The sequence below is a fragment of the Oreochromis niloticus genome, linkage group LG3 (assembly GCF_001858045.2).
Source record: "Oreochromis niloticus isolate F11D_XX linkage group LG3, O_niloticus_UMD_NMBU, whole genome shotgun sequence".
Taxonomy (NCBI): Eukaryota; Metazoa; Chordata; class Actinopteri; order Cichliformes; family Cichlidae; genus Oreochromis; species Oreochromis niloticus.
Window position 1 is genome coordinate 14,779,098 of NC_031967.2, and position 27,066 is coordinate 14,806,163.

Genomic DNA, 27,066 nt, shown 5'->3' on the forward strand with positions numbered 1-27,066 from the left:
TCATTCCTCATTTGGGTCCTTCCTCCTGCCTGCCACTGGTATGGAAATTTTAACAATAACCTGCAACACACTCAGTGAGCTTGATTTGAAGTGGGATCCCATTGGAAAAGAAATAGAAAAAACTTATAAAAGACTTGCATCAGCTTTAGCTTGCTTCATATAGTGATAGTGATATAAGGCTTATATGACTCACTCATGAAAGTGGCCACTTTCCCATTACTTTCATATATTATTTTAGGAAGTATCCAAAACATACAAGTTTCCTTTATATGATTTTTCAAGGGATTTTATATCTGTTTTCACTCTTGTATGCTTTTCATGCAAGTTTCACACAAGACAAAATTTATAAGATTTATATATCTTTTCCATATGGGTTTAATAAACACATTGCAATGTGGAGAGAAACATCCCAGCCAAGCACTGGGATCATCTCTGAAATTTGGCCACCACCGTCACATCTTACATACCTTCCCAAACGCTCTCAAATAAAAAAACATTCCATAGCACATCATATCCCTATATGCTTTCAGTCCAGCTCATCCTAGACCCTCTCCCACTCTAAAAAAAAAAAAGTTATGACCACCCATCCCCTCCCTTAAAGCAGGATGTCTGGAGATTTTCAAGTCTAGAGTGGGTCCACTGTGAAGGTGCAATAACATGGGGCCCACTTGTGATAACATTCTACATGCATGCATATAACTGGTAACAGGAGTGATCATGCTATACTAAAGTGATATGTGATTAATACATCAGAAAAGAAATCTGCCACGATGCCACACAGCACACACCATGACAACTGGCAATAATATCTCCAGCTAACATTATCAGTAACAGGTGCTAGTTTCAGAGTGGTCACATCCCTTGATGTACAGCTTTTATGATTTGCTGTCAATAATGAGCTAACAGTGGGCCAAAACAAAACAAACAAGAACATAAGAAGGCAATGCCTGATGTGAATCACAAATATTTGACAAATATATTTGAAATTGTACTTTCATAAATATTTACAGAAAATCAGTGGTTTGAAGATTTTTTTTTTTTAAGTGATAAATATGTGTGAAATGTTGCACTATTTGTAGTCATGAAACGACAAATACCTTAATTATATGAAACTCTGTGTTTGTATGAAAAGCAAAAGCATTGTACACTAAACATTGCTGTTTTATTTTCCTGCACTGCCACCACCTGCATTGCAAAATACATTACACAATACAAAAAACACAGCTTTTTGTAATAAGCAGCACAACTGATAAAAACAGAAGGAGAACTTATGGAACATCAGGTTTCAGGGTGGAGCTGGTAAGTTTCATTCCTAAAAGGAGACAGTTATTGTGGTAGGTAACAACAGGTCACAAAAGAAAACGAATTATAAGTTGTGCTGTATTTCACTTGGGAGTGGCCTACTGGAGTTGGAAGTCACATGCTCTGCATTGAATTCATGGAGTCTACAATTATGAGAAGTCTGCTGTGAAAGTGTGTTGACAAATAGACAGATGGTACCTGGTGAACTGAAGCCTCAACATTCCAGTTGGAAAGCTGTCATTCGCTTACATATTCAGGTGACATCTCATAGTCTGACTAAAAGAGTTATACCTACAGTTAAGTAAAAGAATCGTAAAGGAATTACCCATCCACCACTGTTGGTTTTACACAGCAGAAGTCTACAGTCTTGTTCTGAAAAGCAGACACAAATATCAGAATTGGCCACAAAAACAGTTATAAGCTGGTCTGCCCTCCGGCCCTGAAGCCATGGCCCTGTTGATCAGGAAAACCACTAGAGCTCTAAGGCAAGGGATGCAACAATATCTGCACATTGCGAGTATTGCAATAAAAACAGAAAGTGAAACCACAATAGACATAATAAAACCTTTCCATTTCCCAAAGACACAGGTTATCCATCCCTCTAACGAATTGTCAATCCCAGAGTGCTCATGCGTGGTTTTGGGATAAACATAGCACAAACACCCCTTTTTCTGCTAAAAGCATGTCAAGTGCCATCCTATTTTGCACTGGTATTAGAGAGGTAGGGCCTGATTACTCTGCCAACCCCTCAAAGGCATCACGTGTTAAGTTTGCCAACCTAAGGACATAGTAATGCACCTAATTAAGTCTGTCCACATTTTATTATGGGTGACAGGGAAAAAAGCGGAAATAATGGGGATGTTTTCAAAACCTGCTGCAATCTGATCTACTAGTGTATACTCATTTGGGACACATCAGTATATTTTCACATTGTATACACATTTCCTCCCTGTAACATTTAACATTTTCCAACAATACAATGCGATACCATTCCCAACATCCAGCCAGTAAAAACACAGTTTCCTTCACCCAAAATCAATAACACAGAAACATGGCAGCTGGTGGGTTAAGTCTGCAGGTCCACACACCCATGTGAACTTAGAATCTCTCTCCCCTCTCTGGTCTATATCATCCTTCTGCTCCTGCAAAAGACAAAACAAAACAAAGCATCCACCCTTTTCTACCAGCTGGGTGAACTGTTTGTCAACATTTACTAGTCCTAAAGTTGGTGCAGCCTTTGTCTCAGTTTCAACTCAGTCAAAGCTTTATTTACATCATCAGTCTGTCACAGTACAGTCAGTCCCTCGCATGCATCATTGCTGATAGTGAAGCCTCTCGCACAAGCGTTTCAGCATTCACTCACAGCAATATCACGTCAGATCAAAGAGAAGACAATTCTTTATGATTTTGGAGTGGATTGAACCGCTACAATCCTTTTAGACTCCGGACTCACCATCTCAGGTTAACAGTGTCCCAGATAAGTGAATTTCTCCAAAGCCCATTGTAATCTGGAGAAACACACTTTGCGACTGTTTCCAGTAGGAATCTTTTGTAGTGCTTTCAATTTCTTGCAGGCCTGCTTAAAAGAAAGCTGATTGTTAAATCATGAACTCATAAAATATCACCACCGGTGGATAACACCTGTCAAATTTCTTATCTCAGTGCACTCTAACCCGGGTCGTTTGGTACCGGGCCGCGAGAGTTGAGGCTTGGGTGTGAAATGTATGGTTTTCAGGATTTTTATCGTTAAGTCGGTTTCCCTGGGTTTTTTCCCGTGTTGTAGTCGTGTGTCTTATTTTGAAAGAACTATTTACGCATTACCATAGCGACCAGAGATCATCAAGAAGCAGAGAGAAGGATGTTACTCTCAATGTTGTTGGCGCATTTCAGGAGGACGCTGCTAATAAAGTTACATAATTACACAGTCGAATTCGCATTTATTATTATATTTACAAAATACCACAGTTTTTCTCTTTGTCTGTATCATTTTATTTTGTTGTATTTATCAGCGACACCTTAAAGGCTGGTCTGTGAAAATATTGTCTGACATTAAACTGGTCCGTGGTGCAAAAAAGGTTGGGGACTGCTGCTGTACAGTACAGAATGCATTTAGCTTGTTGAATTTATATAAATCTTCGATCGCTAGCAGTGTAACTCTGAAGTGCTGTACTGTATGTTTGTAAGTTTTCTGCCCAACAAACACAACAATGCCGACAAAAGGTTTTGCATGGTTTCATTTTATAATACTGGACTTATGTTTCTATGAAGGATTGAACTTTAAGAGTGTTTAAACAAAAGAGAAAAGTGTGAAAATGTTCATGCCTTTTATGAGAAAAGTGTATAAAGCATGTAGTGAGGGGTTTTACAGTCTTAAAACATCTATAATAATTGTAAAAAATAAAGTTGGCTACTTCGAAGATTTCATTTTTAGAACGCAACACCAGCGATAAACGAGGGACCACTATATCATTAATAGTAGAGTCTTGGGACATCTAATTGATTAATGTCAACATTATTATGCACTATTATTTTTGTTCAAGGAGAGCAAAATATATAAGACTCTCTCTCAGCTTGTTCATTGCCAAAAATGGCCACCTTTTGTGTATGTTCACAAAATGCTATAAAATGTATATTTATTAAAACATTTATCTACTTTTACCGACTTGACTCTTTAAATTAGCACCAGTCCTTTTCATCAACCCCAAAATTTTATCTACATTCTTTTTTTTACTCTTTAAATGCCAGTTAGGCTATATATTACCAGTAACTTTTCAGATAAAAAGGTGATCAAGTCCTAATGATTTCATAAATCTTCCTATTGTTTTTTTTTTTTTTCATATGAGCATAGCGGACAAGGCTGTCTTGCAATTGTTGAGGTCACTAGTGTGTGTTAAGTTTTTTTTAACATGTGCTTCAAAGATAAGTTTGACTGGGAAACTCAAAGCTCAATAGCCCGTATCAACAGAAATTCACTGCAGCCTGTGTAATATTTGATGCGTCATAATTTATTCCAGTCTATCTTGCAAATAGATATTTGCGTTGCAATGTCATGCACAAACACACACAACTATTACATCCTTAAGATCAAATCTGTGTCATTCTTTTGGTCCACTGCAGTGCAGTAAGCCATCAAACGCCCCTATTTGAAACTAAGAATATTACATGAATATTGTCAAAATATTGTTTGGCCAAAAATGGGTAAATAATGTAATTTGGTAAAAAAAACAAAAAAAAAAAACAACAACAACAACAACAAACAATTTGTATGTGTTGAGTTTAGAATAAAAGCAATTTTACCTAAATTGCATGATTTAGCATTGTCAATGTATAATGTATAAAAATATTATTGATTACAGGGTAATACATTAATGTTAATAGCAACCGTGCTTTTTATTTTGAAGTTTCAAGTATAAACAATGCTTTACATTTTACATTTACAGTTAAATTTTTAAGTATAAGTACGGACATGGAAACAAGTGAACAACATTTTATAATAGGTTTAAATGGAATTCTGTACACTGGAAAAAAAAAACCCAACAACACATAAAAAGCACAAACAAACAGCCAGTGCCTTCATCTGTCCATTAAATGTCAAACATCGCATTGACCTGTAGTCCCTGCTCGTCAGCACATACTTTTAAAAAGAGCTGTCCTCTGCAAACTGAAAAACAAAGAGGAAGAAGTCCCTCTACACAAAAACACTGCAGATGACAGGCCAGGCAAACATCTATTGATCTGTTTGAATGCCTCCTCATCATGTGAGCCTTGATTTTATTTTTAAGAAAACTAAGACCAGTGAGGGCATTTCATTTTCATGGACTTTCCACAAGCCACAGTTTCATTTAACACAGAGGGTAGAACACATGAATGTTCTACCGAAGATTCAGAAAATGGTTTAGATGCTGGAGACAAGACATTGAGAGGGAGATGGGGCTCCACGGAGAGTGCAGCGGGAGAGAGGTGGCGCTCCTCGGAGAGTTCAGTGGGGAGCATTCCTGAATGCTGACATGACAATAAATGCCTTGCCATATCCCAACGCTGTATGATTGTCATGTTACAGACAGGGCAGTGAAAGTGCACCGGCATATCATTTTGTCTGTAAGATAGAAAAAAAAGAAAAAACAGCATGTAATTTAAATGTAGTTGTATAGAATGCAGTCAGTTCATCTAACAATCAGATTGTACATATTAACAAAAACATCCAAGCCATCCTCAATAATGGAAGCAAAATGGTATTGATCACAAGAGCTGTCAAGAAATGTGGTGAACAGGAAAAAAAATATTTAATGCCAACACACTTTTTTCTTTTGCTGATGAATGCACTGAACTGTACAATGTGAAAAGAAACTCAAGTCAACAAAGAGACTGCAGAAGTGCTGAAAAGAAGTGCATATTTATAACTTTAACTATGAGGTATATTTAATACCAACAAGGAAAAGCATTTTTAATGTGTCCATTTATATGCTCCTCAATCTTTGCCCTGACAGTAGGGCTGAAAGTGGGGCACAGAGGGCAGTGAAAAAGTCTTCTGCAACATGTTGTGCATTCCTGCAATTCTGGCTTGGAGGCAGAATTCCAAATTGATATGTGCATCTAAAACAGAGAGAAAAACAGACAAACACCATATACACATTTAAGTTCAGGTTTTAGCAGAAATAACACGTTACAGTTAGCATGTAAGAGATTTGGGGAGAAAATTCTTTAAAAAAACATAATTTACAAGACACTTTTATTTGTGACATACATATCTATTGACATATAACAATAAGACAATTTAACAAAGGCCAACTAAAATCTGGGCAATAAAAAAGCAGAACAGAATGGAATAGAGAATATTAGTATTTATAAATATTTAAATCTCTTTGTGACAAACTTTACAATGTTGATGCAGGGTGCATTGATGTTACAGATAGTGAAAAGCAGTAAAGTGAATTTGTTCAATAACAAGCAAAACACAAATAAGTTTGAAACTGGCCACTAAATGCCAACCAGAGGTGTCAAAGTACACACATTCCTAAGTAAAGTTTAGATACCTCGGGGGTATGACCGTTGTTGTAACGCTAACAAAGTGCCAACATAATCCGTGCAAGCAAACTAGATGATTCCTAGAATTATATAATTATTAACGGCAAATTTATACATGGAAGACTCTGTCCCAACCTTTACGATTCACTTACAAGGTTTCTACTGTATCCATGCAGGGAACGTATTTCCGGCTACTGTGGAGGTTGCAATATGACGCTCCCCAGTGGCTGCAGCTAGACCCTCCTCCAATCACCTGTGTTGGTCCGTCACCACCTTGCACAGCGTTAATGCAGTTATGGAGGTCAGCATTCTGTTGCTCGGCCTCACTTTTCATCCGGGCTTGGTGGGCGTGTCGTCACAGCTCTGTCAGCTGAAGCTGTCTGGGAATTTCCTCCCGTGTAGTGAAATGGGCCTTGGGTTTAGTGCCCTCCATCTCCCCTGTGTGAGATGCCTTTCCTGCAGCACTGTTGACATTTTCAGGTTGTTGTGGGTGGGTCCAGTTGATGCAGCGTTTGATCATTGTCACGTCAAAGAGGGTAGAGGGGATCCAGGTCAGCCTTGGCTTCCAGGGCCTGCAAAGCAGCCTGTAATGGGGCATAACGGAAAAACATTTTTTTAATGATATAATCAACTCATAGCCCACCAAGTTGATAGGACAACACAAATATATGTTTAAATTATTAAGATCATGTTTAAACTCACAAAAGAGAATTTCATTCCGATAGTAACTCACTTGTGTTGTTCAATCAGCAGAAAACATCTCACAATTTGACTATCTTAACCAGTAAATTTATTATGGCATTATTTTTGTGCCACTATTCTGAGCGCATTTTGAGGAGAAATTTATTTTGAGCGAAGAAAAGCTAAATTTGAGTGAACAAAATTCACTGCTGCGTGCAAAAAATGTATTTCAGTGTTTGCTATAATCCATACACACACACAATAGCAGCCCCTCTCGCTCAGTTTTTGCATTTGCGCTTGCTCGCAATGTGTTGCTTGCGCTCTCAACATTTCTGCCCGTGCGCGCTCAACTCTTTCTGTACACCGTTATATTTGTGCCACAAACCAGCCAATCACAGACTTAGATGCAAAAAAATCTGATAGGCTGTTTTGGTCTCCAATCAGCTCGAAATGACGAAATGCAATATCCCACAATCCATTTTGTCCAAAACTCAAACAAGGCAGTGGCGGAGGAACACAGAGTGGCAGAGTTTGAAATATGACTCTTTCTGGATCACAAAATAAACTTTTAAGATATTTTCATGTGAGAATGATGCTGTGTAACCTTCAAATATCTGCTCTATTTATCAAGACATCACATATTTGCAAAAGTGCTCTAATGTTTTTGGAGATGCCTGTTATTATGTTATTATTATCTAGTTATTATGCCAAAATCAGGAATGCGTTCATGGTTACTGGGATTTAGATAGGGTCGTTATTCATTACTTTGTGTGTTGCGTTCGACTTACCTCGGAAATCGGAAAACGGACCTGGGGATAATGTCACACTCAAGTAAATGGCGTTCTGGTAAGCCTCGTCAGAGATGGAGGGATTAAATTATGACAACGGCCTCGGGCCGATGGTGATTTTTCGTTTTTATGGGCCAATGTTTTTTGTTTTGTTTTTTGTTTTCATAAAGGTATAAACAATGAGGTCTAGCATGACGGAGTTTATATACAGCTGGGTGGGTGCTATGATGTTACTGATGTTGAACTTTATTTTATTCATAAGGTTAGTTATTAGAGTTGCCACCCGTCCCCTAAAAACAGAATCGTCTTGTATTCAGAGAAAATATTACGCATTTCGTATTGAGGTGAAAAGGAACGCGATTTGTCCCGTACTTCAGCTACAATGAAAAAAAGACACAAAGCTGGAGTTATTCTGTGTCTTTACGCTGACCAGCTGCCTCTTCTTCTCTCATTCTCTTCCCTTCTTTTCCTGTTGCTACTTCAATCATGAAACTAAACAATGATCAGCTGATCGGCTTTTCTGTTCCAAGTCCACTCTCTCTTGTTTGTTTATCGCCCACTTTGCCCAGAAAGAGGAAGCCAGCGGAGGTCGCGTTAAAGAACAGCAGCACGTTTAAGCATGATAAGCTGTTGTTAGAATTTTGTAGTATCAGCTGATGTTTGATGGAGCCACAGCTGTAAAAGCTGCTGTCCCATTATAATTTCTTCAGAAGTAAGTACTGTATATGATGCCAGTATTTTCCCACATTTTCTATATTCTGTACCAGTACTGTGTAAAATGCCATCAAAAAGTCAATTAAGTTCTATTCTTGCTCACCTGTCTTTCTGTCTCCTTTCACTTTTGAAAGGTTGCCCTGTTAGAAAAAATATTTTGCCCTGCCATGCTGTTTATTGATGTGGTAAATAAATAGTTTATGAAAACATATCTAAATCTGTCAGTTATTATTTTTAATATTCAGTAATGATCATGTCTCACCTCTAGTCTTCTCTGTATTAATTTCAGGTTTCCACCATGTGTTGTAGATAGTTCAGGAGGTTAACTCAACCAAGCAGTCTTTGGGTTTTGGCTAAGTACTGTTTAGAATACCAGAATAGGGAGGATGGTGTAGGTTTAAGTTTATTAGGTTGATACATATATAACAACAAGACAGTATACATCACTGTCACAACAGCGTTTGTTTTCATTCAAAGGCTTTATGATTTTCCTTTAATACCTGGTGGGCCGGTCTCTAGTCACAACGCCCGGGCCGATTTTTTGTCCTAGTCCAGCTCTATATACAGCTCATCTGCAGTCTGGAGTTACATACACCTTCCTACTCGGAAGGGAGAATTTCTGAGTTCCGAGTACAATCAAAAGCACCACGACTGCAGTTTCCGTGTTAGACGTAAAAAGCGCATGTGACGCTGTGACGTAGGTTAGAATCATGGCGGCAGTCGACAACGGTCCGGGCATGGGATTTCTCCCGTGGAAATATGAACATTATTTTTTCCTTTCTGTTGGTAGGTGGCACAGTGCACTTGTGGCAGGATAGTGCTAACATGTAAGCAAGCTAGAAGACTGGCATCCTTGCTGGGTATCCAGCTAGGGGAGCAACACATTAATAAAGAGAATTCTGAGTAAAACCAAATTTACTTTACCTAGTAACTAGTTACTTTGAAAGTAACGGGTAACTTGAAGTAACTGAGTTACTTTTGATAGAAGTAACTAGTAATGTAACTAAGTTACTAATTTAAAGTAACTTACTCAACACTGGACAAAACTGACTTCAAAGAGAGATATTATCACAGGAAACTAAACACAAGAACATTTAATAAAACAGGGATTGAGAATAGAAAATCTAAGGCTAGATAACAAACAGACCTGAAGATAAAACAGAAATAAAAACTAGTACCTTAGCCTCAGAATATTAAATACACCACAATCAAAAGTCCAAAACCAAGAACACTGGGTACAAAATCCCGGATCATGACAGTGCAATCATATGATCTGGAGCTGGATCTTGATTCAGGAAGTAACCGCTGACAGTAAATCTTCATTGTCACTTTAGATTCAGAAAATATCTACCATCAATGACGTTAGTTGAGCATGTGAACACTTATTCTTTTGTGATAGGAAGAAGTAACAATAATTCATGAATACAACTTGAGGAACGTGACACACATTTTTAAGAGACACCAATGAAAAACAAACAGTGGTTTGTTTTATTTGGTAAAGACTTACAGTGTTTCTCTGTCATGTCCTCATTGTTTCAAGCTGTGCCCTGCCAAGTGAGACTAACAGAGTTAAGATTAGTATCAAACATTAGGTAGCAAAACATTCCCATGAAAATTATGGTTCACTGTGTGCAGTGTTGAGATCTATGAAATTGTCATTTTTATATATGTTAGGGTTTATATACATGTCACTGCTGATTAGATGACCTACTAATTGGCAGAAACTTACCTTGAAGCAATTCAACAATAGTTTTGTCACACAGAGGTTATTCAACTCCAGAATGAAAGAAAATAATGACCACTGTTTTAAGATTTAATTCGCCACTGGCTATTGCATTTAACCTCATCTCACAAGGAATTTATTAAGATGTGGGATAAAATCTTCATCTCCAAAAGTTGATTCTGTTCATCTGGACGTAGCCTTTTCTGGGTGAAACATTTCGTCACTCATCCAAGTGACTTCAGTCTCTGCTGACTGCAGGTTTCCCCAACCTTATAAACAGTACATTTGCATAATGACTGAAACCAGCCCAGTGAAGGAACAATGGGCTGAGAGGTCAGTTCCTTAATCATAATTATGCAAATTCTCATGACCATTGATCAAAGCCCACTGATCAATGGCCATGAGTACCATTCACAGAGAGTTGGGGAATGGTTGCAATCACAACATTGTATGATGGCGAAAGATGTACCCTTAGCCCCCCTCCTCGATTCAAAGATGGTCTTTCCCTTTTCACGTAAATGGCCTCCTTGACTGCTCACTCAAACCAGCGTTCCTCCCTGTCCAGGATGTGTACATCCTAATCAATGAAAGAGTGTCCACTGGCCTGTAGGTGTAAATAGACTGCGGAGTCCTGGCCTGACAAGGTAGCTCTTCTGTGTTGTGCCATACGCTTCGCCAGAGGTTGTTTGGTTTCCCCGATGTATAAATCCTGGCAATCCTCCTGGCACTTAACAGTGTACACTATGTTACTCTGTTTGTATCGGTGGACCCAATCCTTGGGGTGGACCAATTTTTGGCGTAGCGTTTTTTGGGGTTTAAAAGCCACAGAGACACTGTGTTTAGAAAAAATATATCTCAACTGCTCCGATACTCCTGACACATACGGGATCACTATGGGTTTTCGCTTAGGCAGCGGTTGTCCTTCTCTCATGTGTCAGCTAGAGTTTTCTTTAGGCGTCTTCCCAGCTTTCACAAAAGTCCAGCTGGGATAACCACATTTACTCAGGGCCCTCTTTATGTGACTTTCTTCTGCTTCCCTGGCCGCTGTGTCTGTGGGCATGGTGTTTACTCTATGTTGTAGCGTCCTGATGATACCCAATTTATGCTCCAGTGGATGATGAGAGTCAAACCTTAAATACTGATCGGTATGCATAGGTTTATGGTACACATCAGCTTTTAGATGTCCCCCATTACTGCTGGAAATATCACAGTCTAAGAAGGCTAACCTGCCGCTTTGCATAGCCTCCCTGGTGAATTTGATGTGTCGGTCCACCAAGTTAATGTGATCCGTGAAATGTGGTACGTCCTGAGATTTGATTTTCACCCAGGTGTCATTATTATCAGTCATTATGCAAATATAGTCTTTATAAGATTGGGGAAACCTGCAGTAAGCTGAGACTGAAGAAGTCACTTGGATGAGTGATGAACCGTTTCCCCCACTGAAAACGCTACGTCCAGATGAACAAAATCAACTTTTGGAGATTTACTTACCTGGATGATTGAGCATGCATCAAGACGATCAATCATTTTAACTTCCATTAAAATGGGTGTTGTGTTTTATGTATTTGCAATAATCTTTCATGAATTTACACTTTGTTTGGTTTTATTTACTTTCATATTTTTTATTTGATTTGACATTGGTAAAGTCTGTCTTGGATAATGTCATATTCCAGGCCATCTGGAAGTTCAAGAGTCATTCGTGTCCATTGAGATGAAGCTAATGTGGCTTCCTGCCATTAATAAATAAATAAACAAAAAAAACCATGAACATAAAAAAGGGAATGCTTTACATAAATTACTTTTTTTGACAAATATGTTTGTAAATCATACTAAATGTCTTCATAAATATTTACAAGACATTTTTTATAGTTTGTTTTAAAAAAAATGATAAATAAAAGTTGAAAATGTTGTGACTGAACAATTAAACACTGTGGTTTTATTATCCTTCACTGTGTCCACCTGGATTACAAAGGTCATTATAGAAGACTTTCTTGTAAACTGACGGTGATGGATTTCTTATAATACGCAGCAGAAAAAACAAAAGGAGAACTTCTGGAACGTCGACTTTTCAGGGTGGAGCTGGTGAGTTTCATTCCTAATAGAAGACAGTTAGGGCGGTAGGTAACAACAGGTACAAAGTTTACAAAACAAATTTCACTTGGGAGTGGCCCATTGAAGTTGTAAGTCACATTTTCTGCATTGAATTCATGGAGCCTACAATTATGAGCAGTCTATCATGAAAGTGTGTTGACAAATAGACAGATGGTATCTGGTGAACCGAAGCCTCAACATTCCAGTGGGAAAGTTGTCACTCTCTTGGATATTAAGGTGACATCTCATAATCTGATTAAAAAACTTATACCTGCAGTTAAGTAAAAGAATCATAAAGGAATTACCCATCCACAGCAAAAGTCTACAGTAAAGCTACATACATTAAAATAAAATATGCAGATGAACTGGTAACTTGGACAAAATGTCTAAATGAGGCTGTTTGCTGAAGACTGACATCCCATTTCCTGGGGGGTACAAGTGTACTAGACCATTTTTCTTTCAATGCTTTAGTAACATTATTTTTGCTAATTTGGATTAATTTAAATACAATTTTTGTAATAAAATTGTATTTATATTGTTTTCATGTTTATTAATGATTAGAATATCAGAAAAAAGTTCTCTTTTCCACAGGTCAGCAATATTTTATATGGTCCAGTAAAACACTAAGGAGCTGATTTGGAGAAGTGTTAGGCTGCACATTAAATTATTATTCAAATTAATTATTAGTATGAGCAGCAGAAAACATGGCATCAAACACGAGGTGAAACTCAGAGAATGGTGATGCTTTATTTCGTGGCAGCGACCGTACGCTCCTTTAAAGGTTTGCAAACACACATACTCATTTACTATAAATCAAAACAACGAGACACACATATGCATGCACAAGAATACATACACATATCTATTCATAGATTTCTCTTTAAACAGATGCATGTCATGTTCCTCAAGTTTTACTCATTAATCATTGTTACTGCTTCCCATCACAAGAGAATTGCAGTGTTCACACCCTCAACTAACGTCAAAGAAGCTAAACATAATCTCAGACTAATCTCATAATGAAGATTTACGGTCAGTGTTAAGTACCTAAACTTACTGTCAGCGTTTACTTCCTGATTCATGATGTGTAGAGACAGGACTGGACTTAGCAAAAAGTAAGTTGATTATTTATCCTGGAGAAAAAACAAACAAGAATATTAAACAAAAGGCAAAATGAGAATCAAACTTTACTAACTAAACTGAGCAAAACTAATCACTGAGAACATTGAATAGGAAACCTGTGGCATGGACAAGACACATGAAGGGAGGTGAACTGACATTCCAACAAGGGACAAAGGGGAACTAACACAATAAATACACAGACAGTGATTCAGAGAGTGGAAACAGCACAGAAACATAGCTGGAACAAATTAGGACTATCAAAATAAGACAGGAACTCATGGAGACGCAGACTAAGACATACAACTTGACGTGGGAAGACAATAGCACACATGGTAGACAGACATGACAGAGATGAAAGACAGAGCGAGGCAAAGTGCTAGAGACAGATAGAGACATGAGAGAAAGTAACAGAGGCAGACATGAACAAAGTAAAACAAACATGACAAAGAGAAGGAATAAACACAAACATGACTGGGGAAAATCATAAATAAACACAGAGACTGTCTCATTCTCACAGGAGACACAGGGACATGACAAAGACACAAAAGTTGCCTAATAGACAAGAAGCCATTAACCAGAAATACAAAAAACTCATAGACACCAAGGATAACTCAAAACTAAACTAAACTCAAACATAAAACATACAAAGCTTGAACTTAAATCATTTTCATCATGCAAACAAAAGAATCAAAATAAACTTAAAACACTGGGTCAAAGACCCAGGACGATGAGAGATGTGCTGCTTTAATAGTGATTCACCTGTGTGTACAACTTGTGTGAAGTAAGAGTCAAAATATCCTCTTTTGGGTTTTTTTTGTTGTCAATTTGTTCCTTCTCTGAAAGATTTGTGTACAGACATACTGACTGACATGTGAACAATAACCTCTACGGTTAACAAAAAGTGCATTCAAATCCCCACTACAAATGTAATAAGTAATTAAACTACTCCTCCCTTTTTTAATTTCACTTTATGCCTTAGATTGAAACGGCTCAGTCTAAATGCTGACCTTAAAAAACACGTGTCTCATTCTTATCTGAATTTCAACAAAAAACCCTTTCTTTTTGTTAATTGTGATGTGCAATTCCAAATGCAACAATGTAAAAGGTCTTCAAATGCATTTCCTGGTATTTAGTCTTTGATCAGTTTTACTTGCAGCTTTCTTTTTCAGGTCCTCCAAGAAAATGCTGTAGGCACTACCTCTCAAATTTCGTTTTGGTGGGCTGCATAGTCTGAATCACTCAAACACCTCCACATTTTCCTCTTTCTTCTAGCATAAAACATTAATACATTCTTAAAACATACTCATTGCATCTGTTTTTAGAACTGACGATGAACAACCAGAGTTGACTTAAGAAAATAGCAATTTCTCCGATAAGTTTGTATGTATATTAAGTAAATATAATCCTATAAAAGGCTCATATAAAATCCATAAGCTGCATATCAAAGACATTAAATTTGTGAAAATTATCTGCATGCTGCGTGATCAAAGGCTTGTGCATGTTGTATCCTAGTGAGGACACAAGTATGATCTTTCTCTGTGTATTTAGGTATGAACGTAAAGCTACCAACGCACAATTTAACGGATATCCACTGTGATTCTAATATAGAAACATGCACAGGTAGAAATGGAAGCTGCAGCCTGACTGCTCATCCTTTAAGTTCAGGGTGTGGCTCCTGGCCTGGAAACAGCAATCACTCAGCTTTCCCTCTGGGTTCTTGGTTAGCTTAGCATTAGCATGCTAACAGTCCAGATGCTTACAAAGAGCAGAAGTCATGTTAGCAGAGTAATGCAGCTGTTTCTGTCATGCAAGCAGTTTCCACTTTAACATCATGCACACATTCTTTTGTGCAATAAAAATAAAAGTAAAATGTCCATATCCACACTGTAGAAAGTAGCCACTATTTTTCAACTAACTAACTAAAATCAGCTGATCGTAGTGCATGTACAACTGGAGATGATAAGAGGGATCAATAGGCAAGCATACTAGCAATCTCATGGAAATGGAGTTGTGGGGATTGGTTCTCTACAAGAACTCATACTCGATCCCCATCCCCAGTCAGTGGATGACAGGTGGAGGGAAGACATCAAGCTCTCCTCCAGCTGCATGTACTGGTGAGTGTTTCTTAGATTTAGGTGGAAGTTTGTTGTTGACCCTGTTCTGACAGCATTTAAATACAGCTCCCCATCTCTCTGGTCTATCTCGATACCTGGCCTATAATCGCTGTCTTCATAGCATCTGTGTGTGCACATTAAAATCAAATCTTGGCCCTAGCTGCATGGATTCTTAGAAGAGGTGAACGCGGGCCCTTTCCTGACAGGAGTCAGTGCTTCTTAAAGCTGGCTCTTAAAGCTGGCTCACTTGCTAATGACACAAAAAGTAAATACTGCCCAGAGAGGAAGCTGCTCTAAACAAGACTGTTTCTGTTTTAAGGTATGTTTGTATATCGTATGTGAAACATTTTGGTTTTATATAAGACATCTCAGACTATCAAAGTACAGTGTCTGTCAACATTTGATTTGGGGTAGTATGCAGCAAACACACTGAAAAAGTTTAGTTCATTTTCACAGCTTTTGTTGTTATTTCTGCAGGTAGAATAGTGCAGTATTAGTAGGGTACAATTCTAATCACACCAACAATTATAGACTTGTATGACTTTTCCCTTTGATGATCTTCAAAACATGCGTAATGTGTGAAGGACACACCTTGTACATTTTCCGGTACAGACACACAAAAGCTATTCAGATACTGATAGAGGCTTTCTGTTCTATTATTAACCTTTTACTAAAACAGTCTGAGAATGTGGCATCAGTGACGTCTATTGACTAAGACAATGACCTTTAATATCATGACTTTTATGTTTCTGTTACCACAGAAATTGTTATGTATTATTAAATAATACTGTTAGCATTAGATTGTCAATCATATTTTTAATATTAACAGTAATTTTTTTCTTTTTGTCTCATTGTTTTTTTCACCTGTTTTGGAAACAAATTGCTTGAATACTGAAAATTCATGACTGAAAAAAGACTTACATATAAAGATTAGTTCAAAAAGGTTCATAATTTGATGATATTGTTCATTTTTTTAATGTTGCTTTCTTCTGTTTACCTGTTCTGAAAACAAATTGTTTTGTTTCTAAATGCTGTGGTTCTGGGTCGTTGACCCAGTGTTTTCCGTTTGCGGACTTTTGAATCTTGTTTACTTATCATTGTTGTGATCCTTGTCTCTGTTGGTATAGTTTAGTTTCTAATCATGTCTGTCATAGTCTTCATCTTTGTGTTCTGGCTTCAGCGTCCTCTCTTGCTCTCTCTCTCTCTCTCCCTCAGCCCTGTCCTGTTTGTCTGTCATGTGTATGTTGCTCCGCCACCAAGTTTATGTGTCTGGAGTCTGGATCTCTGTCTACAATGTGTGCCCTTTTATTGTTTTTGTATATATTTCTCCTTTTAGCTATTTGTTCCTTTTGTCTACTCTTTATATTTTGTTCCAGCACAGTTGGTGTGCAGCACCTACAAATTCTTTGTACATATACAATAACAATAAAGGGCTATTTAATTCTATTTTAAACGTACTTCTAAACCTTCTGGAAAGCTTTCCCAGAAAAGTTGAAGCTGTTATAGCTGCAAAGGGTGGACTGAGAGCGTATTATATTCTATGGATTAAAAATAGGATGTCACTAAAGTTTATAGGTGAGCGAAGGAGAATGCGAGTACTTTTGGCAATATAGTGTAGTTTCAAAATGATAGATGAGCTGATACTTGCTTTAGTCTATTAAGATCTCCATTAGCTTTGCAATAGCACGATGTGCCAGTCACAGTTGTTACCTGCTCCATGCAGCTTAAAGTGTCTTGGGCTAGTCTGGATGAGTTCATTGCTATAAGGTTTTTCACATACAGATACAATGAATACATTTTTCTCGAGTCAGTGAACAAAAAGTGAACTTAGATGCTTACTTTTCTTTATGTTTTGATCCAAACATTTGCACATTAGCAAGAATGAAAATGTGTTGTTGTGCTTGACATTCCTCATGCATTTTTCTTCTTAGAAAGATATGTACTGATGGAAGCTTCCTGTTCCATTATCAGTCTTTCACTGAAACCACTTTGAAAAGCACTCGGGGAATGCGGCCTCAGTGGCATGTACATTGACGCAGATAATGACCTTTATATTTCTGTTTCTGTTACCACTGTTAATCGTCACAGTTCTGGGTCTTTGTGACCCAGCATTTTGGGTCTCTTGTGTTTTGGTATTTTATATCATGGTTTATGTTCTGAGTCCTTTGTTGTGCTGTTTTGATTATTTTATTATTACCCTAGGTTTGGTTATGGCTGTTAAGGTTTTAATTCTTATTTTTTTTTATATAGCTTCCCTGTGTTTAATGTTGTGTCTGCTCTGTGCCATTCTGTCCCACGTTTGAGGTCTACATGTTCTGTCTATTTGCGTGTCTAGAGTTCAGTCAGTGTGTTTCCTGTTTTACTTTGAATGTCCGTGTCTCATGTCAGTGTTTCTAGTTTTGCTTCCCTTATCTCATCCTGCCTAATTACTCCCAGCTGTGCTGTCCTGCTGTGTCTCATTTCCCTCGTTATCCCTCAGTGTATTTAAGCCCCGTGTTTCTCTTTGGCTACGTTCACACTGCAGGTCTTAATGCTCGATTCCGATTTTTTGATCAAATCTGATTTTTTTTGTCTACTTGTTCACACTACAAATAAAATGTGATAGCAAACGCGCTCTAGTGTGAACCCTCAAAGAGGCCCGCATGCGCAAAAGAAGACGTCACACACTACACGCTCTGTTTAGACCCAGACCAAACAGTATTGTTTGACTGATGGCCCTTAACATAAAGACTTGCTTCAGACTTTACGTTTCCCAATTTTGCTTTAAGTTATAAAGTTATTGTGTTATTTACATATGGCCTAATAATTATCCTTATTGCTGTTTTAGAGAGGAGCGGTGCTTCAGAGGATAGTTGCAGATTTCTGTCAGAATCTGCAGATTATACAGTACAAATAAAATGTTTACATTTCTCCAACGCTGTCTTCCCAACAGTTTCACTAACATTGACACTGGATGGCCAGGAAGCATTCACGATGTCTTCTCAGGCGCTTCTCCAGCGCTGATAATTGGCGTCTGTCTTGTGTCAGTTACGTAAAAGACGGATTTAATGTGACATGACCATTCAAACAGCAGTCGCTTTCTAAAACATCAGTAATGTATTGCATTCAGTACCACATACGAAAGTGACCCGGGTCGGGTTTGAAAATATCGGATTTGTGCTGTTCACACTGTTGTACCATGATCGGATATGGGTCGCATAGGGTCAGAAAAATCGGATTTGATGTGCTTTCGCCTGCTGTGTGAATGTAGCCTAAGTCAGTGTTGTGATCTCACTCATATCTGTCTGTGTGTTCTACCTGCCAACCCTGTCTAGTTTATTTTTGTATTCAAGTTTACGTCTTTCTCGTTTCCAGCAATAAAGCTCCGCTTTTGAGTTTACGTTTCAACTCCGTGTCTGAGTCTGCATTTGGGTCCTTTCCTGCCTGCCTGCACTCAGATCATAACAAAAATGTTCAACAATAATCAATATTTATTTACTTACAGAAATGTTTAAATTTTCTGTCATATTTTTAATATTTTACAATAATTCTTTCGTTTTTGTTTTTTTTTTTAATGGAAAATTATTACATTAGATAAGATTCATCCATCCATCTATCCATTCGCTTCCGCTTATCCTTTTCAGGGTTGCGGGGGGCGCTGGAGCCTATCCCAGGCTGTCATAGGGCCAGAGGCGGGGTACACCCTGGACAGGTCGCCAGTCTGTCGCAGGGCCAACACACAGGGACAGACAACCATTCACACTCACATTCACACCTAGTGACAATTTCGATTATCCAATTAACCTATCCCCACAAGCTGCATGTCTTTGGACGGTGGGAGGAAGCCGGAGTACCCGGAGGGAACCCACGCAAACACGGGGAGAACATGCAAACTCCACACAGAAAGACCCTGGCCTGATGGTGGAATTGAACTCAGGACCTTCTTGCTGTGCGGCAACAGTGCTAACCACCGTGCCACCGTGCTGCTAAATATTTCCTATTACTGTGCTGCTGCAAAAATGTAAACTTAGAGATATTGTCTTTATGTTCAAACGGATGTTTGTCTCCAGATTTACTTTTCTTCCATATGCTCTGAAATACTGTGCTTTGACTAAAAGACTCACTCTTTTTTCCATGCAAGCAGTTAAGTGGAATTAAATAGTAAAGTGTATCAAATGCTAATTGTAACTGTAACTATATTTCTAATGAACAAAAACACTTCCATGTTTCCTTGTAGAATAACTCTACAGACACAACCTACAAGACTGGTAAATAAAAATGAATACATTTCGTTGGTGTCCTTCTATAAAATTTTGTTACATCTAACAATATATGTCAGCTGTCTAGAAGTAACACACTAAAAGGTCATTGTTTAATCAGAGTTGATCAGAAATGGTGTGAAAACAGTGCAGTGGATGCCATTCGAGCTCATGATTTGAGTATGAGTATGAAGTTATGTCACACGAAAGAGCCACACCTTGTTTCTAAATAGCAATGAAAATGACGCACATATCCCTCTGTTGTACAGATATCAAATGTAACAATAGCAGCTTACATAACATACTAGATTTCAAACATCATTCATAGCTAAATAGTGCCTATTAATAAAGGATGATCCAGACAAAAGGCCTTTCTTTCTGTTTGTTCAAGTGTTTTGCTATTAAAACAATTCTTAACCTTATTGTTAGGTAGTTTATGTGAGCTAAGAGATCAGTGATCTCTTCATTTGTACATTTCTTGTCTTTCTTTGTGTTTGCTATTAAATCAAACCTGAGCCTTATTGTTAGGTTGTTCATGTGAGCTTTAAACGGTGATCTCTTAATTTGTTCATTCCCTGGTGGATTCAAACCTACATAATTCGGTTTGATAACTCAAATTTAATTAAATTATAACACCACAAATCAAGAATATAGTTCTGGCAGAGAGACTCAGCAACTTTAACTTAGCAACTTTAAGAGGCATGTAGGGAGTACAGGTTCCCTCTCTGTGAAGAGTACATCCATATTCCCCCTGCTGCCCCTCCTCTCGTTATTCTCTATATTTAAGTCCTCAGTTTGCCTCAGTTTCCTCGTCACGTTGTCAGTCTTTATGTTAGTCCTTCTCTCTGTTTTTGTATTCACTATCATTAAAGAACTATTCTATTAGTATCACACCCTCTTTTCCCACCACACAGTCGCACGGCAAAGCTTGTTTAACATATTTTCTCTTGATGTGAGGGCATTAATGGAGAGGTAATTTCTGAAAATTCTGGTTTGACGAGCTCTCCTCTAAATGTCAAATCTAATAAGACATCCCATCTAAATTATTCTGTTAGTCAAAAGCAGACTTTAAAAGAGCAACTGGACATAATGAAACTTAAAAAAAAACGTGGGTAATTGAGAAACTATATGTTAACCTGGACGAGTATTCTTATTTCTTGTTCTTTCTTTGTTTGTTCTTCAGTTACATTCTAATTGAATAAATATCAGAGAACAGTTACGTATGAATATATCATCATTTCTTATTGTTAAGCAGATCTGGAAAAGAGGGATGATGAGCTTTTGCAAAGCTTCCTTCTCTTGGCTCAGAAAAAAAGTGAACATAACTCAACCAATAACATAAGAGGATTCAAATTATACTAAAACTTCATGTTCAATGGTACTCAGATCAATGCAGTAAGCAGAGACGTGATATCAAATGAATAAAAGCAGTGTGGTAGAAAATGTATTGCTGAGCCAACTTTTTAAAGAAATAGTTCTTATACATTACTACAAACAATTTTAGAACGGAAATACGAACATTCAATATGGCAATCGTGGCTCAAGAGCTGGCAGTTCGTCCTGCAATCGGAAGGTTGCCGGTTCAAGCCCCAGCTCCGACAGTCTCGGTCGTTGTGTCCTTGGGCAAGACACTTCACCCGTTGTCTACTGGTGGTGGTCAGAGGGCCCGGTGGCGCCAGTGTCTGGCAGCCTCGCCTCTGTCAGTGTGCCCCAGGGCAGCTGTGGCTACAATGTAGCTTGCCATCACCAGTGTGTAAATGTGTGGATGACTGAATGTAGTGTAAAGCGCTTTGGGGTGCTAGGGACTAAGTAAAGCGTTATACAAATACAGACCATTTACCATTTACCAATATTTTTCACTATATAGATTGAAAGCAAAGTACACAGATGTCCCATTTATTATTTATCTCTTTATTTGGATTTTTTGATACTACTACTACAACAACAACAACAACAACAACAACAACAACAACAACAACAACAACAACAACAAAGAAAAAGAAGAAGAAAAAAACCCCAAAACAAGAAAACACAATAAGCAGTCTGAGACAAAGGAAAACTAATACAGTATGGTAAATAATTGGGTCTACCACCCATTTACACATTTGTCCTGACAAACCCAACCTGCAATTGGAGTGGAGCTGCCCCTCTCACTAGAATTTCCCTCAGATCATCAGATAAGTAATCCATTAGAGGGTGCCGTATATCCCAAAAGATATCGTCATTACCTCCTAGTTTTGCACTCAGTCTTTCCACTGGTAAGACTCTAAAGATTTCTTTATTACACTGAGTTATTGTTGTTGGTTTTTCATTGATCCAATTAAAAAGAATACATTTTCTTGCCAAGAACAATAATTTACATAGTAGTTTATATTTGCTTTTATCTGGAAATTTGTTCAGAGTTGGCAGCCCCAGTAAATACTGAGCTGGATCTTATTCTGCTTTTACATATACCTTTTAATTCTTTTGTGTCCCAGATGTCCCATTTGTTACATATTGTAATTTTGCACTAGATGGTACTGACTTCGTAACTTTACAGTCACGTAGAAAAATGGTTTTGATCATGTTACATATGCTGTTTTTCCAGCAATTCCTTTTTACCTCAGTAGAAATCTATTTGTTTGTCTGCCATTAAATCAATGAGTAACTTATGTCTCAAGGAAAAAAAAGGGAGAGGCTGTTATCCTGAGGCAAGAAACTGTAAGGATGTCAGTTGAGAAACTTGTGAATCCTGTGACGTAACATTCTTCATCATCAAGATGTCACAACCTCGTCTATCATCTCTCACATACGTCATTAGCCCTCATGCTTCTGAAATATATAAGGCCACGAGAGGTGTGAACATATGATTAAAAGAGTTAAAGAGCAAAGAGTTGTGAATTGCACTGTTGTAAGACAAAAGAAATTTGGAAAGCATATTCAGAAGAATAAAAGGAGAATTGATACATTTTTCATCTGATCTCAGTTTTGGTAAGTGCAACGAAACATACATTGTATTTACTGTTAATATGACTATTTTGTATTTTAGCTTGTTAAACAAAGTAATTATTTTATCTATATTGTTTAAAAATTTGGATTCATATTTTTTCATTAAGATGTAAAATGATGAGTACAGTATATAATAAAAAGAGTCTTGCATTTTTGTGAAATTCTATTTTACTTCTTAACTAGTGTTTTGTTTTTTGTCTTTTTAATACATATAGACTTGACATGTGTGTCTTTTACAGATTTAACTGATTAAACAATGGGCGTTGGACTGATAATATCAACGTTCTTGCTTCTAACAGGTGAGCTAAGTGGTGCTAAACTTATTGTAGATAAGATAAATAAAAGAATAAAACAGAAAGAATTATGAACTGCCTTATCACAACAAGGCATACCTCATAAATAATTGCTACAGACAACATGTAGACTGCATTAAAGTTGAATTTTATAGTACTTTTTTATAGTACTTTTTATGGTTAGGCACTTGAGTGCATTAAGTAAATCTAGGTAAGTTCTACTTAGTAAGATGTCTTCAAAAAGAGGGTTTAGTAAATTTTGGGGTTTGGTATAGCTGAGATAAGGGCGATTTACATGCCTTTTGACAGTTTTTGCTTTAAAGAAAAAAAACTGTAGTTTCTCTCTGAATCTTTCTCTCTTAGCTGTGAAGCATGTGATTACACAGGTCTGCAACTGAAAAACTGCATAAGATTTTTAGAGTGTTTCTTATAGATTTTTACTCATTGAAGCCGGGAAAAATGTTTTAAAAATTCCATCTCATCAGGTTTTCTTGCAAATCTCATGTTTTTAGTTTAAATGCACAATTTCCCTTTTTAGACTGAAATCTTGTATCCTATACTTTAGTCAAACAACCATATCCAGTGATGTCTTACATTCATTTAATATTTGTAACAGCGAGACTCAAGATAAATATTTCTCATAATCAATCTCACAGCACACATGGGGCATTCCATTTAAAATCATTCACTTCTGAAAAAGGTTAAAAGGTCATATCATAATCAGCTTTTATACAGCCTTAACATATTCAAAGAAACAATGCAAAAATGACCTTTGAAACTATTGGACTTACCAGAACTTGAAATGAAAAGATTAGGCTGGAATTTTGCACTTGTTAATAAATGATATTCTTGTCCAATATTTGAGCCCTCATAACTAGAATGAGAATACAAATATTTATAACATGAGAAATAATATCATTGTCATTGTCAAAAATAATTATATTAGAAGACTGTTTGACACAGAAGGATAAACAGGTAAAGACTGACCTCTATCACAATGTGAATAGAAGTGAGACCTTTCAAATGCTATAATTCATTTTTGACAGCCATGTGTGTCACATGGGGATATGATCCTTAAAAGTTCACCCAAACTTCACTTTATTAAGTTTTCCTCATTTATTTTCTTCTTTATGAATCTTTTTTTAATCTGCTGCATATAAAACAACCACTCAGAAAAAAGGGAACAAACATTGAAAAATTGAGCTAAAAAGCAAGAAAAAAAACAGCAAGCTTAAATACTGGCTAATCATGCCATTTCAGACACACATGGGTAGCAAACAATTACATATAAAAGAAAGACTCAAAGGACAAACAGTTTTATTAAATTTTATTAAATATATAGATGAATGCAATGTCTTTTAACAAAACCTAAAGGATTATAAGCACATATGGAAAACAAAATAATTTGGGGGAGATCATTTTAGATTAATTGCAATTTATATCAAAAACATAAAAAGCTGAAAAAATTGGGTAAACTGTTGGAGCATTGGATTGATGACACTGAACTTGTTTTAAGGTAGAGATGGACGGTAGAGATTCATATGGTTTATGTTTGTCGTAACAACATCATATTAATATTTATTTTATATGTTTACATTTCAAAAACCTTAACTACATGCTACATCTATGTATACATAATGATCATTGTCTATAATGTTATTTAAAAATCACAGTAATGCAAACTCCAATAACGATGGGTGAAAACACAACCACCACAACAGCTACAACTACTCCAACATCAGAACTAACAACTACTACAGCAACTCAAACAACTGCAGCACCAACGACGACAGTATCAGCTCCAACAACTACCACAGCGGCACCAACAACTACAACAGCAGCTACAACAACTACCACAGGAGCTCTAACAACAACAACAGCAACTCAAACCACTACAGAAGCTACAACTGCTACCACGCCAGGTACAACATCGACAACATCAACTGTAACAACCACGACAGCCGCTGGAACTACTGCAACACCAGCTCCAACAACCACCACAGCATCTGAAACTACTACAACAGCAGCTCTAACAACTACTACAGCAGCTCAAACCACTACAGCAGCTACAACTGCTACCACGCCAGGTACAACATCGACAACATCAGATGTAACAACCACCGCAGCAGCTGAAACTACTACAACATCAGCTCCAACAACTACTACAGCAGCTCAAACCACTACAGCAGCTCCAACAACCACCACAGCAGCTGCAACTACTGCAACACTAGTTACAACAACCACTACGGCAGCTACAACAAGTACCACAGCGGCACCAACAACCACTACAGCAGCTCAAACCACTACAGCAGCTACAACTGCTACCACACCAGTTACAACATCGACAACATCAGATGTAACAACCACCACAGCAGCTGCAACTACTACAACATCAGCTCCAACAACTACTACAGCAGCTCAAACCACTACAGCAGCTACAACTGCTACCACGCCAGGTACAACATTGACAACATCAGATGTAACAACCACCGCAGCAGCATCAACTACTACAGCATCAGCTCCAACAACTACTACAGCAGCTGCAACCACTACAGCAGCTCCAACAACCACCACAGCCGCTGCAACTACTGCAACACTAGTTACAACAACCACTACGGCAGCTACAACAAGTACCACAGCGGCACCAACAACCACTACAGCAGCTCAAACCACTACAGCAGCTACAACTGCTACCACACCAGTTACAACATCGACAACATCAGATGTAACAACCACCACAGCAGCTGCAACTACTACAACATCAGCTCCAACAACTACTACAGCAGCTCAAACCACTACAGCAGCTACAACTGCTACCACGCCAGGTACAACATTGACAACATCAGATGTAACAACCACCACAGCATCTGAAACTACTACAACAGCCGCTCTAACAACTACTACAGCAGCTCAAACCACTACAGCAGTTACAACTGCTACCACACCAGGTACAACATCGACAACATCAGATGTAACAACCACCACAGCATCTGAAACTACTACAACAGCAGGTCCAACAACTACCACAGCGGCACAAACAACTACAACAGCAGCTACAACAACAACCACAGAAGCTCTAACAACTACTACAGCAGCTCAAACCACTACAGCAGCTACAACTGCTACTATGCCAGGTACAACATCGACAACATCAACTGTAACAACCACCACAGCCGCTGGAACTACTGCAACACCAGCTACAACAACCACCACAGCATCTGAAACTACTACAACAGCAGCTCTAACAACTACTACAGCAGCTCAAACCACTACAGCAGCTACAACCGTTACCACGCCAGGTACAACATCGACAACATTAGATGTAACAACCACCGCAACATCTGAAACTACTACAACAGCAGCTCTAACAACTACTACAGCAGCTCAAACCACTACAGCAGCTACAACTGCTACCACACCAGTTACAACATCGACAACATTAGATGTAACAACCACCGCAGCAGCTGAAACTACCACAACATCAATTCCAACAACTACTACAGCAGCTCAAACCACTACAGCAGCTACAACCGTTACCACGCCAGGTACAACATTGACAACATCAGATGTAACAACCACCACAGCATCTGAAACTACTACAACAGCAGCTCTAACAACTACTACAGCAGCTCAAACCACTACTGCAGCTACAACTGCTACCACACCAGTTACAACATCGACAACATCAGCTCCAACAACCACCACAGCATCTGAAACTACTGCAACACCAGCTACAACAACCACTACAGCAGCTACAACAAGTACCACAGCGGCACCAACAACTGCTACAGCAGCTCAAACCACTACAGCAGCTACAACTGCTACCACACCAGGTACAACATCAACAACATCAGATGTAACAACCACCGCAGCAGCTGCAACTACTACAACATCAGCTCCAACAACTACTACAGCAGCTCAAACAACTACAACAGCAGCTACAACTGCTACCACACCAGTTACAACATCGACAACATCAGCTCCAACAAC